Below are 11,636 nucleotides of genomic sequence, written 5' to 3'. Positions count from 1 at the left end.
ATAAACCAGCAGAGGCCGGCTAGAATGAGATTGTAAAATAGATCAAGCCAACCCGAGTCGACAACCTTTTTGTAGTCAAACTTTGCATGCATCCGGCCTGACCTGACGTCGCCTCGCTAACCGGACAGCCGGGAGCCGGTCTGTAGCTGTTACGAGGTGACCATGGATTGGTCCGACGTACACTATGTGTTTTTCCACAACATAAGGAAGGCGTCCGGGCGGCTAGCGAGCCCCCGAGCTTATTAGAGCCAGCAAGGGGCTTCGCAGAGTGAGCACTCTAGATATGAAATTAAAAAGAAGCATAAGGCATGCTCTGTTCATTGCATTCATTAGGAATCCCTGAAGAGGGATAAAGATACATATGTGCATGCTCTTTCCATGTTTGATACTTGCCTTCTAGCAATAGAATGGGTGAAGCAACGCCGCGTTCCATGGACGTTCCGTCTCCTGGCCGGAGTCGTCCCTCTTGCGCTTCCTTAGCTTCTGGGCATCGATCAAGTAGTATGCGTTGTTGTGCAATGCCCTACTAATGATGAAGGATCCCTCCCATGGGGATGAGAGCTTGTGCTGCCCGGCGGTGCGCTGGATTCTTTTGAGCACCAAGTCTCCCTCTCTGAAAGAGAGAGGCTTGATCTTCTTGTTGTGGTAGTATCTCAGCTTCTGTTGATAGATGGTCGTCCGGCTCAAGGCCAAGTCCCTTGATTCCTCGAGGAGATCCACACCGTCTTCTCTTGCCTCATTTGCCTATGTTTTCGTGTACAGGGTGAACCGAGGCGAGTCGAACTCGATATCCGTAGGGATAATGGCCTCGGACCCGTATACAAGGAGGAACGGAGTGAAGCCGGTTGACCGGTTGGGCCTGGTGCGGAGACTCCATAGTACAGCCGGCAGTTCTTCGATCCAGCAGCTGGCTGACCTGACAAGTGGTGCCACCAGCCTTGGCTTGATGTCGGCCAGGATCAGGCCGTTGGCCCTCTCCACCTGGCCATTGGACTGGGGATGTGCCACTGATGCCAAGTCGAGTCGGATGCCTACCTTGGAGCAGTAGATCGCCAGAGCGCCCTTGGCGAAGTTGGTGCCATTGTCGGTCATGATGCTGTGGGGGATGCCATATGGAACAGAGATGTCCGTGATGAACTTGACAGCCATGGGGCCATGAAGCTTCTTGATGGGTCTGGCCTCGATCCACTTGGTGAATTTGTCGACGACTACCAAGAGGTGAGTCATGCCACCACGAGCCATCTTGAAAGGCCGCACCATGTCCATCCCCCAGACGGAAAAAGGCCATGATAGGGGGATGGTTTTGAGGGCCGAAGGCGGCATGTGGCTCTGCATGCCGACAGTAGAAGTACGGGGTACGAAAGTATATGGGCAGAGCCTTAGCTACGACGAGAATGTATGAGTTCAGGCCCCTCTATGGTGGAGGTAAAAGCCCTACGTCTCAGTGCTCTTGGGAGCTTTGTGTCGAGTGTATTAAGGAATTACAGCAAGTGCCAACCCCTGTACCAGTGGTGAAGGGCGGCTTATATAGAGTGCGCTGCCCTTCATAATGGCCCGGTGGACAGGGGTGGAGTTGTGGCGAGTAAAGGCTGGCGTTACTGGTAACGTAAGCCTTAAATGCTAGTTATGGTGTATGAAAACGTATGACCATTGCCCTCCTGGGAGGTTACGACGTACAGGGTGGATTCCAGTCGGTACGTTAGATATGCTCCGAGTGGATCATCGCCGACTGGACGATGGGGGCGTCCTTAGTTCAGTCGAAACTGTCTAAGGGCCTTGTCCTCTATGAAGGGTAGTCCTTGGGTAGGACCTATAGCGCAGACCTATGACCCTACCCTGGGACTATAACCCCATCATTAGTCCCCGAATGGATCGGGTTGGACCGATGAAGTGATGTCCGGAGTTTGGAGCCGACTGGTATTGAGGTGATCTTAGCGTTGTCTGCCTCGATCCATTTATCTTTGCGGCTAGTGATCCGAGTGAATATGCAAGCGAAACGAACCATGAGGGACCGATTGCTTCCGCGGAATCTTTCGACGTGACCGGTCATACTGGCAGCATCGGATTTTCCGGGATTCTCAAATTTCGGTTGCCGCGCGCTCAGCGGGGATGACGACATCGCCATCGAGTAGATTTCGCCTCCCCGATTACCTGTAGGTGACTCAGTCAGAGGCCTATTAAAGCCTTCCCGGCGAACCTTCCTGTTGCTGTTGGGGAACGTCGCATGGGAAACACAAATTTTCCTACGCGCACGAAGACCTATCATGGTGATGTCCATCTACGAGAGGGGATATTCGATCTACGTACCCTTGTAGATCGCACAGCAGAAGCGTTAGTGAACGCGGTTGATGTAGTGGAACGTCCTCACGTCCCTCGATCCGCCCTGCGAACCGTCCCGCGATCAGTCCCACGATCTAGTTTCGAACGGACGGCACCTCCGCGTTCAGCACACGTACAGCTCGACGATGATCTCGGCCTTCTTGATCCAGCAAGAGAGACGGAGAGGTAGATGAGTTCTCTGGCAGCTTGACGGTGCTCCGGAGGTTGTTGGTGACCTAATCTCAGCAGGGCTCCGCCCGAGCTCCGCAGAAATGCGATCCAGAGGTAAAACCGTGGAGGTATGTGGTCGGGCTGCCGTGGCAAAGTTGTCTCAAATCAGCCCTAAAACCTCCGTATATATAGGGGGAAGAGGGGGGCCTTGCCTTGGGGCTCAAGGGTCCCCAAGGGGGTCGGCCGAGCCAAGGGGGGAGTCCTCCCCTTCCAAACCGAATCCAACTAGGTTTGGAAGGAAGAGTCCTTCCCCCTTTTCCCACCTCCTCTTTTTTTTTCTCTTTGATTTTCTTCCTATGGCGCATAGAGCCTTCTTGGGCTGTCCCACCAGCCCACTAAGGGCTGGTGCGCCACCCCCAAGGCCTATGGGCTTCCCCGGGGTGGGTTGCCCCCTCCCGGTGAACACCCGGAACCCATTCGTCATTCCCGGTACATTCCCGGTAACTCCGAAAACCTTCCGGTAATCAAATGAGGTCATCCTATATATCAATCTTCGTTTCTGGACCATTCCGGAAACTCTCGTACCGCCCGTGATCTCATCCGGGACTCCGAACAACATTCGGTAACCAACCATATAACTCAAATACGCATAAAACAACGTCGAACCTTAAGTGTGCAGACCCTGCGGGTTCGAGAAGTATGTAGACATAACCCGAGTGACTCCTCGTCAATATCCAATAGCGGGACCTGGATGCCCATATTGGATCCTACATATTCTACGAAGATCTTATCGTTTGAACCTCAGTGCCAAGGATTCATATAATCCCGTATGTCATTCCCTTTGTCCTTCGGTATGTTACTTGCCCGAGATTCGATCGTCAGTATCCGCATACCTATTTTAATCTCGTTTACCCGCAAGTCTCTTTACTCGTTCCGTAATACAAGATCCCGCAACTTACGCTAAGTCACATTGCTTGCAAGGCTTGTGTGTGATGTTGTATTACCGAGTGGGCCCCGAGATACCTCTCCGTCCCAAGGAGTGACAAATCCCAGTCTCGATCCATACTAACTCAACGAACACCTTCGGAGACACCTGTAGAGCATATTTATAGTCACCCAGTTACATTGCGACGTTTGATACACACAAAGCGTTCCTCCGGTGTCAGTGAGTTATATGATCTCATGGTCATAGGAACAAATACTTGACACGCAGAAAACAGTAGCAACAAAATGACACGATCAACATGCTACGTCTATTAGTTTGGGTCCAGTCCATCACATGATTCTCCTAATGATGTGATCCCGTTATCAAGTGACAACACTTGCCTATGGTCAGGAAACCTTGACCATCTTTGATCAACGAGCTACTCAATTAGAGGCTTACTAGGGACAGTGTTTTGTTTATGTATCCACACATGCACTGTGTTTCCAATCAATACAATTATAGCATGGATAATAAACGATTATCATGAACTAAGAAATATAATAATAACTAATTTATTATTGCCTCTAGGGCATATTTCCAATAGTCTCCCACTTGCACTAGAGTCAATAATCTAGTTCACATCACCATGTGATTTCAACGAATCCAACACCCATATAGTTCTGGGGTCTGATCACGTCTTTCTCGTGAGAGAGGTTTTAGTCAACGGTTCTGAAACTTTTAGATCCGTGCGTTCTTTACAAATCTTTATGTCATCTTATAGATGCTGCTACTACGTGCTATTCGGAAATGCTCCAAATATCTACTCTACTATACGAATCCGTTTCACTACTCATAGTTATTCGGATTAGTGTCAAAGCTTGCATCGACGTAACCCTTTACGACGAACTCTTTAATCACCTCCATAATCGAGAAAAATTCCTTAGTCCATTAGTTACTAAGGATAAATTTCGACCGCTGCTGGTGATTCAATCATGGATCACTCTCTGTACCTCTCAACAGACTTTGAGTCAAGGCACACATCAGGTGCGGTACATAGCATGGCATACTTTAGATTCTACGGCTAAGGCATAGAAGACGACCTTCGTCTATTCTCTTTATTCTGCCGTGGTCGGGTTTTGAGTCTTACTCAAATTTACACCTTACAACGCAACCAAGAACTCCTTCTTTGCTGATCTATTTTGAACTCCTTCAAAAACTTGTCAAGGCATGCATCTTGTTGAAACTTCCATTAAGCGCTTTTGATCTATCTCCATAGATCTTTGATGCTCAACGTTCAAGTAGCGTAATCCAGGTACTCCTTTGAAAACTCCTTTCAAACAACCTTGTATGCTTTACAGAAATTCTACATTACTTCTGATCCACAATATGTCAACCACATATACTTATCAGAAATTCTATAGTGCTCCCACTCACTTCTTTGGAAATACAAGTTTCTCATAAACCTTGTACAAACCCAAAATCTTTGATCATCTCATCAAAGTGTATATTCCAACTCCGAGATGCTTGCACCAGTCCATTGAAGGATCACTGGAGCTTGCATACTTGCTAGTATCTTTAGGATCGACAAAACCTCATGGTTGTATCTCATACAATGTTTGCTCAAGGAAACTGTCGAGGAAACAATGTTTTGACATCCTACGTGCAATATTTCATAAATAATGCAGCAACTACTAACATAATTCCAATAGACTTTTAGCATCGCTACGAGTGAGAAAGTCTCATCATAGTCAGCTGTTTGATCTTGTCGGAAACATCTTTGCGACAAGTCGAGCTTTTCTTAATAGTGACTTATCACCATCATTGTCTGTCTTCCTTTTAAAGATCCATCTTTACTCAATGGTCCTATGACCATCAAGTAGTTCTTCCAAAGTCTACACTTTGTTTTCATACATGGATCCTCTCTCGGATTTCATGGCTTCCAGCCATTTGTCGGAATCCGGGCCCACCATTGCTTTCTCCATAACTCGTAGGTTCACTGTTGCTCAACAACATGACCTCCAAGACAGGGTTACCGTACCACTCTGCAGTAGTACGCGGCCTTGTCAACCTACGAGGCTTGTAGTAACTTGATCCGATGCTCGATGATCACCATCATCAGCTTTCACTTCAATTGGTGTAGGCGCCACAGGAACAACTTCCCGCGCCCTGCTACACACTGGTTGAAGTGATGGTTCAATAACCTCATCAAGTTCTACCACCCTCCCACTCAATTCTTTCGAGAGAAACCTTTCCTCGAGAAAGGATCCATTTCTAGAAACAAACACTTTGCTTTCGGATCTGAGACAGGAGAGGTACCCAACTGTTTTGGATATCCTATGAAGATGCATTTATCCGCTTTGGGTTCGAGCTTATTAGACTGAAACTTTTTCACATAAGTGTCGAAGCCCCAAACATTCAAGAAACGACAGTTTAGATTTATCTAAACCTCAGTCTATATTGTGTCATCTCAACGGAAATACGCGATGCCCTATTTAAAGTGAATGCGGTTGTCTCTAGTGCATAACCCATAAACGATAGTGGTAATTTGATAAGAAACATCATAGCATGCACCATACCAAATAGTGCGTGGCTATGACGTTCAGACACATCATCACACTATGATGTTCCAGGTGGCATGAACTGCGAAACAATTTCCACATTGTCTTAACTACGTACCAAAACTCGTAACTCAGATATTCATTTCTATGATCATATCGTAGACAGTTTATCCTGTTGTTACGACGAACTTCACTCTGAAACAGAATTGAACTTTTCAATATTTCAGGCTTGTGATTCATTAAGTAAATACTCTTGTATCTACTTAAATCGTTATTGAAGTAAGAACATAATGTTATCCACTGCGTGCCTCAGCACCCATTGGACTGCATACATCAAAATGTATCACTTCCAACAAGTTACTATCTTGTTTCATTTCAATGAAAACAAGGCCTTGCTCATGTGGTATGATTTGCATGTCACTAGTGATTCAAAATCAAGTGAGTATAAAGATCCATCAGCATGGAGCCTCTTCATGCAATTTATACCAACATGACTCAAGCGGCAGTGCCACAAGTAAGTGGTACTATCATCATTACCTCGTGTCTTTTGGCACCAATATTATGAACATGTGTAACACTACGATCGAGATTCAATAAACCATTGAAGGTGATTATTCAAGCAAATAGAGTAACCATTATTCTCTTTAAATGAATAATCGTATTTCAATAAACACGATCCAATCATGTTCATGCTTAATGCAAGCACCAAATAACAATTATTTAGGTTTAACACCAATCCCGATGGTAGAGGGAGCGTGGGACGTTTCGATCATATCAATCTTGGAAACACTTCCAACACGTATCGTCACCTCGCCTTTAGCTAGTCTCCGTTTATGCCGTAGCTATCATTTCGTGTTACTAATCACTTAGCAACCGAACCGGTATCCAATACCCTCATGCTACTAGGAGTACTAGTAAAGTACACATCATGTATATCAAATATACTTCTTTCGACTTTTGCCAGCCTACTTATCTACCAAGTATCTAGAGTTGCTCCGCCTCAGTGACTGTTCCCCTCATTACAGAAGCACTTCGTCTCGAGTTTGGGTTTAATCTTGGGTCTCCTCATTAGTGCAGCAACTGTTTTGCCGTTTCACGAAGTATCCCTTCTAGCCCTTCCCTTTCTTGAAATTTGTGGTTTTACTAACCATCAACTATTGATGCTCCTTCTTGATTTCTACTTTCGCAGTGTCAAACATCGCGAATCGCTCAAGGATCACTGTCTATCCTTGATATGTTATAGTTCATCACGAAGCTCTCACAGCTTGGTGGTAGTGACTTTGGAGAACCATCACTATCTCATCTGGAAGATTAACTCCCACTTCATTCAAGCGATTGTCGTACTCAGACAATCTAAGCACACGCTCAACGATTGAGCTTTTCTCCTTTACTTTGTGGACAAAGAATCTTGTTGGAGGTCTCATACCTCTTAACAAGGGTACAAGCATGAAATCACAATTTCATCTCTTTAGAACATCACTTATTTTCCGTGATGTTTCAAAACGTTTTCGGCGCCTTGCTTCTAAGCCATTAAGTATTTTGCACTGAACTATCGTGTAGTCATCAGAAACGTGTATGTCGGATGTTCACAGCATCCACAGACGACGCTCGAGGTGCAGCACACCGAGTGGTGCATTAAGGACATAAGCCTTCTGCGCAGCAACGAGGGCAATCCTCGGTTTTACAGACTTAGTATGCAAAGTTTGCTACTATCAACTTTCAACTAAATTTTCTCTAGGAACATATAAAAAGCAGTAGAGCTATAGCGCAAGCTACATCGTAATTTGCAAAGACCATTAGACTATGTTCATGACAATTAGTTCAATTAATCATATTACTTAAGAACTCCCACTCAAAAAGTACATCTCTCTAGTCATTTGAGTGGTACATGATCCAAATCCACTAGCTCAAGTCCGATCATCACGTGAGTCGAGAATAGTTTCAGTGGTAAGCATCTCTATGCTAATCATATCAACTATACGATTCATGCTCGACCTTTCGGTCTCATGTGTTCCGAGGCCATGTCTGCACATGCTAGGCTCATCAAGCTTAACCCGAGTGTTCTGCGTGTGCAACTGTTTCGCACCCGTTGTATGTGAACGTTGAGTCTATCACACCCGATCATCACGTGGTGTCTCGAAACGAAAAACTGTCGCAACGGTGCACAGTCGGGGAGAACACAATTTCGTCTTGAAATTTTAGTGAGAGATCACCTCATAATGCTACCGTCGTTCTAAGCAAGATAAGGTGCATAAAGGATTAACATCACATGCAATTCATAAGTGACATGATATGGCCATCATCACGTGCTTCTTGATCTCCATCACCAAAGCACCGGTACGATCTTCTTGTCACCGGCGTCACACCATGATCTCCATCATCATGATCTCCATCAACGTGTCGCCATCAGGGTTGTCGTGCTACTCATGCTATTACTACTAAAGCTACGTCCTAGCAATATAGTAAACGCATCTGCAAGCACAAACGTTAGTTTAAAGACAACCCTATGGCTCCTGCCGGTTGTCGTACCATCGACGTGCAAGTCGATATTATCTATTACAACATGATCATCTCATACATCCAATATATCACATCACATTGTTGGCCATATCACATCACAAGCATACCCTGCAAAAACAAGTTAGACGTCCTCTAATTTTGTTGTTGCATGTTTTACGTGGTGACCATGGGTATCTAGTAGGATCGCATCTTACTTACGCAAACACCACAACGGAGATATATGAATTGCTATTTAACCTTATACAAGGACCTTCTCGGTCAAATCTGATTCAACTAAAGTTGGAGAAACTGGCACTTGCCAGTCATCTTTGAGCAACGGGGTTACTCGTAGCGATGAAACCAGTCTTTCGTAAGCGTACGAGTAATGTCGGTCCAAGCCGCTTCAATCCAACAATACCGCGGAATCAAGAAAATACTAAGGAGGGCAGCAAAACGCACATCACCGCCCACAAAAACTTTTGTGTTCTACTCGAGAAGACATCTACGCATGAACCTAGCTCATGATGCCACTGTTGGGGAACGTCGCATGGGAAACAAAAAATTTCCTACGCGCACGAAGACCTATCATGGTGATGTCCATCTATGAGAGGGGATATTCGATCTATGTACCCTTGTAGATCGCACAGCAGAAGCGTTAGTGAACGCGGTTGATGTAGTGGAACGTCCTCACGTCCCTCGATCCGCCCCGCGAACCGTCTCGCGATCAGTCCCACGATCTAGTGCCGAACGGACGGCACCTCCGCGTTCAGCACACGTACAGCTCGACGATGATCTCGGCCTTCTTGATCCAGCAAGAGAGACGGAGAGGTAGATGAGTTCTCCGGCAGCGTGACGGTGCTCCGGAGGTTGGTGGTGATCTAATCTCAGCAGGGCTCCGCCCGAGCTCCGCAGAAACGCGATCTAGAGGTAAAACCGTGGAGGTATGTGGTCGGGCTACCGTGGCAAAGTTGTCTCAAATCAGCCCTAAAACCTCCGTATATATAGGGGGAAGAGGGGGGGGCCTTGCCTTGGGGCTCAAGGGGCCCCAAGGGGGTCGGCCGAGCCAAGGGGGGGGAGTCCTCCTGATGGGGTCATAGTCCTAGGGTAGGGTCATAGGCCTGCCGTACACGTCCTATCCAAGGACCACCACACAAAGGACAGGTCCCTAAGTCTACCCCGACTGAATCAAGGTATCCCTGTCATCCAGTCGGTAACAGGCCCTGAATCATCCAGTCGGTAACTAGCATTCAGAGGACACTAGGCTCACCGACTGGATACACTCGGTACGTAGTAACCTCTCCGGAGGGAAACTGCCGTACGTTTCCGGGTGCATCTATTAGCATTTAGAGCATACGTTACCTGTAACGTCCGCATTCAATCGCCACTACTCCACCCCTGAGTCAGAACTGTTGTGGGGGCCAGCGCACTCTATATAAGCCGCCCTCCCCCACTGGTAAAGGGGTTAGCAAATCTTTGTAATCCATATCACACTCGGTAACAAGCTCCGAGAGCACTGAGACGTAGGGCTGTTACCTCCACCGCAGAGGGGCATGAACTCATACAACCTCGCCGTAGCTAGGACTCTGCCCATCTCATTCATACCCTACACATGTACTATCAGGCTTATACCCACGACAGTTGGCGCCCACCGTGGGGCAGGCGTCTAAGCGACTTCCGGCGAGTTTGCGACTACTTCCTTTCGTCATGTCGTCCGGTGGAGGTTCGAGCACGGGTCACCAGATCCTCTTCGGCGCTCTCTCCTTCGTCGTCGACGATTCGGCGTGGCTTCGGGAGGCACCTCTCGACATTGAGGCGCTTCCCCGTCGCGGGGCCACACACTTCCGTGTCGGGGCTCGCGGCGTTCTTCTTCTCCAACAATCGGCTCCATTGCGGGCCTGCACCTTCGTCACGCATCGCAGTAAGCAATCTCGTAGTCCCCGTCTGCATCGTTGGGTGCAGCATGCCCGAGCGCGTCAGTTCGCGTCCTCTCAAGTGGCGGTTCTGGAGTCTGTTGTCGTCGCCCCGCATCCCCAGTGCTCGGGCTCGGTTCCGACTGAGCTCCCTTCCGAGTACGTGGGCTTCGGGCCTGCAGAAGAAGTTCACATGGCCAACTCCCATGAAGATCCCCATCGGGCTGGCTGGAATGAACGCGAAGCCGGTGAAGCATCCGGTGCATGCCGTCCGCCTCGCCATTCTGCCAGTCGGCACACCCGGTAGAGCAAGGTAGACTTGTTCCGCACACCTCTCCTCAACTTGGCTGCGGCAGCCAAGATCGCCGATTCCCTCCAACCGACTGATTCAGAGGCAGGAAGAGGAATCGAGCAGATCCGTGCTCTGTTGCACACAGCGCTGCAGCAGAATTCGGCAGTCTCCCAATCGCACAATCGGATCCACAATAGTTCCGCCCATGCGAACAAGCATCGGTCGGTTCACAGCCCCGGCTCCTATTAGCACAATAGAGAAGGCAGTCGTTCCATGGTCCGTGAAGATCGCCGCCGTTCACGCACCCCTCCGCGGGGTGGACCCTATGGGTCCCGACATCATGATGATCGGCGTTCAGTCGGTGACGCTTACGACCCAAAACCCGACGCAAGAGGGCGAATCGCCCAGCAAAGAGTCGACAGGGGTCGAGCTCACCGTGATGGCCACGATCTGGATCGTCCGAGTGGCAGCAGGACCATTGTGTCTGGCCCCGAGTGTTTTAGTCGAGCCATCCGCTCGGCTGACATCCCGCCCAACTTCCGATTGGCAGCGGGAATCGGTAATTTACGGGGGAATCCAAGCCTGAAACATGGTTAGACGACTACCGAGTGGCGGTCCAGATCGGAGGAGGGGACAACTATGTCGCTATGAAGCACCTCCCTCTGATGCTCGACGGCTCGGCGCGAGCTTGGCTAAACCAGTTAGCCCCCTCAAGCATTTACAGTTGGGCAGATCTTGCCCGAGTGTTCATCAGGACCTTCGAAGGGACGTGCAAACGCCCTGCAGGCCTTGTGGAGCTTCAACACTTTGTCCAGAAGCCGAATGAGCCCTTGCGCGACTTCATCCAGCGATGGACGACTCTTTACCACACGGTGGAGAGTGTCACCGAGCATCAAGCAGTCTGTGCATTCAAGGCAGGCGTGCGGTAGAGAGAGTTGTACCTAAAGTTCGGCCGAACAGGC

Source organism: Hordeum vulgare, chromosome 7H (genome assembly GCF_904849725.1).
Source record: "Hordeum vulgare subsp. vulgare chromosome 7H, MorexV3_pseudomolecules_assembly, whole genome shotgun sequence".
Lineage (NCBI taxonomy): Eukaryota > Viridiplantae > Streptophyta > Magnoliopsida > Poales > Poaceae > Hordeum > Hordeum vulgare.
Note: the sequence above shows the minus strand (reverse complement) of the source record.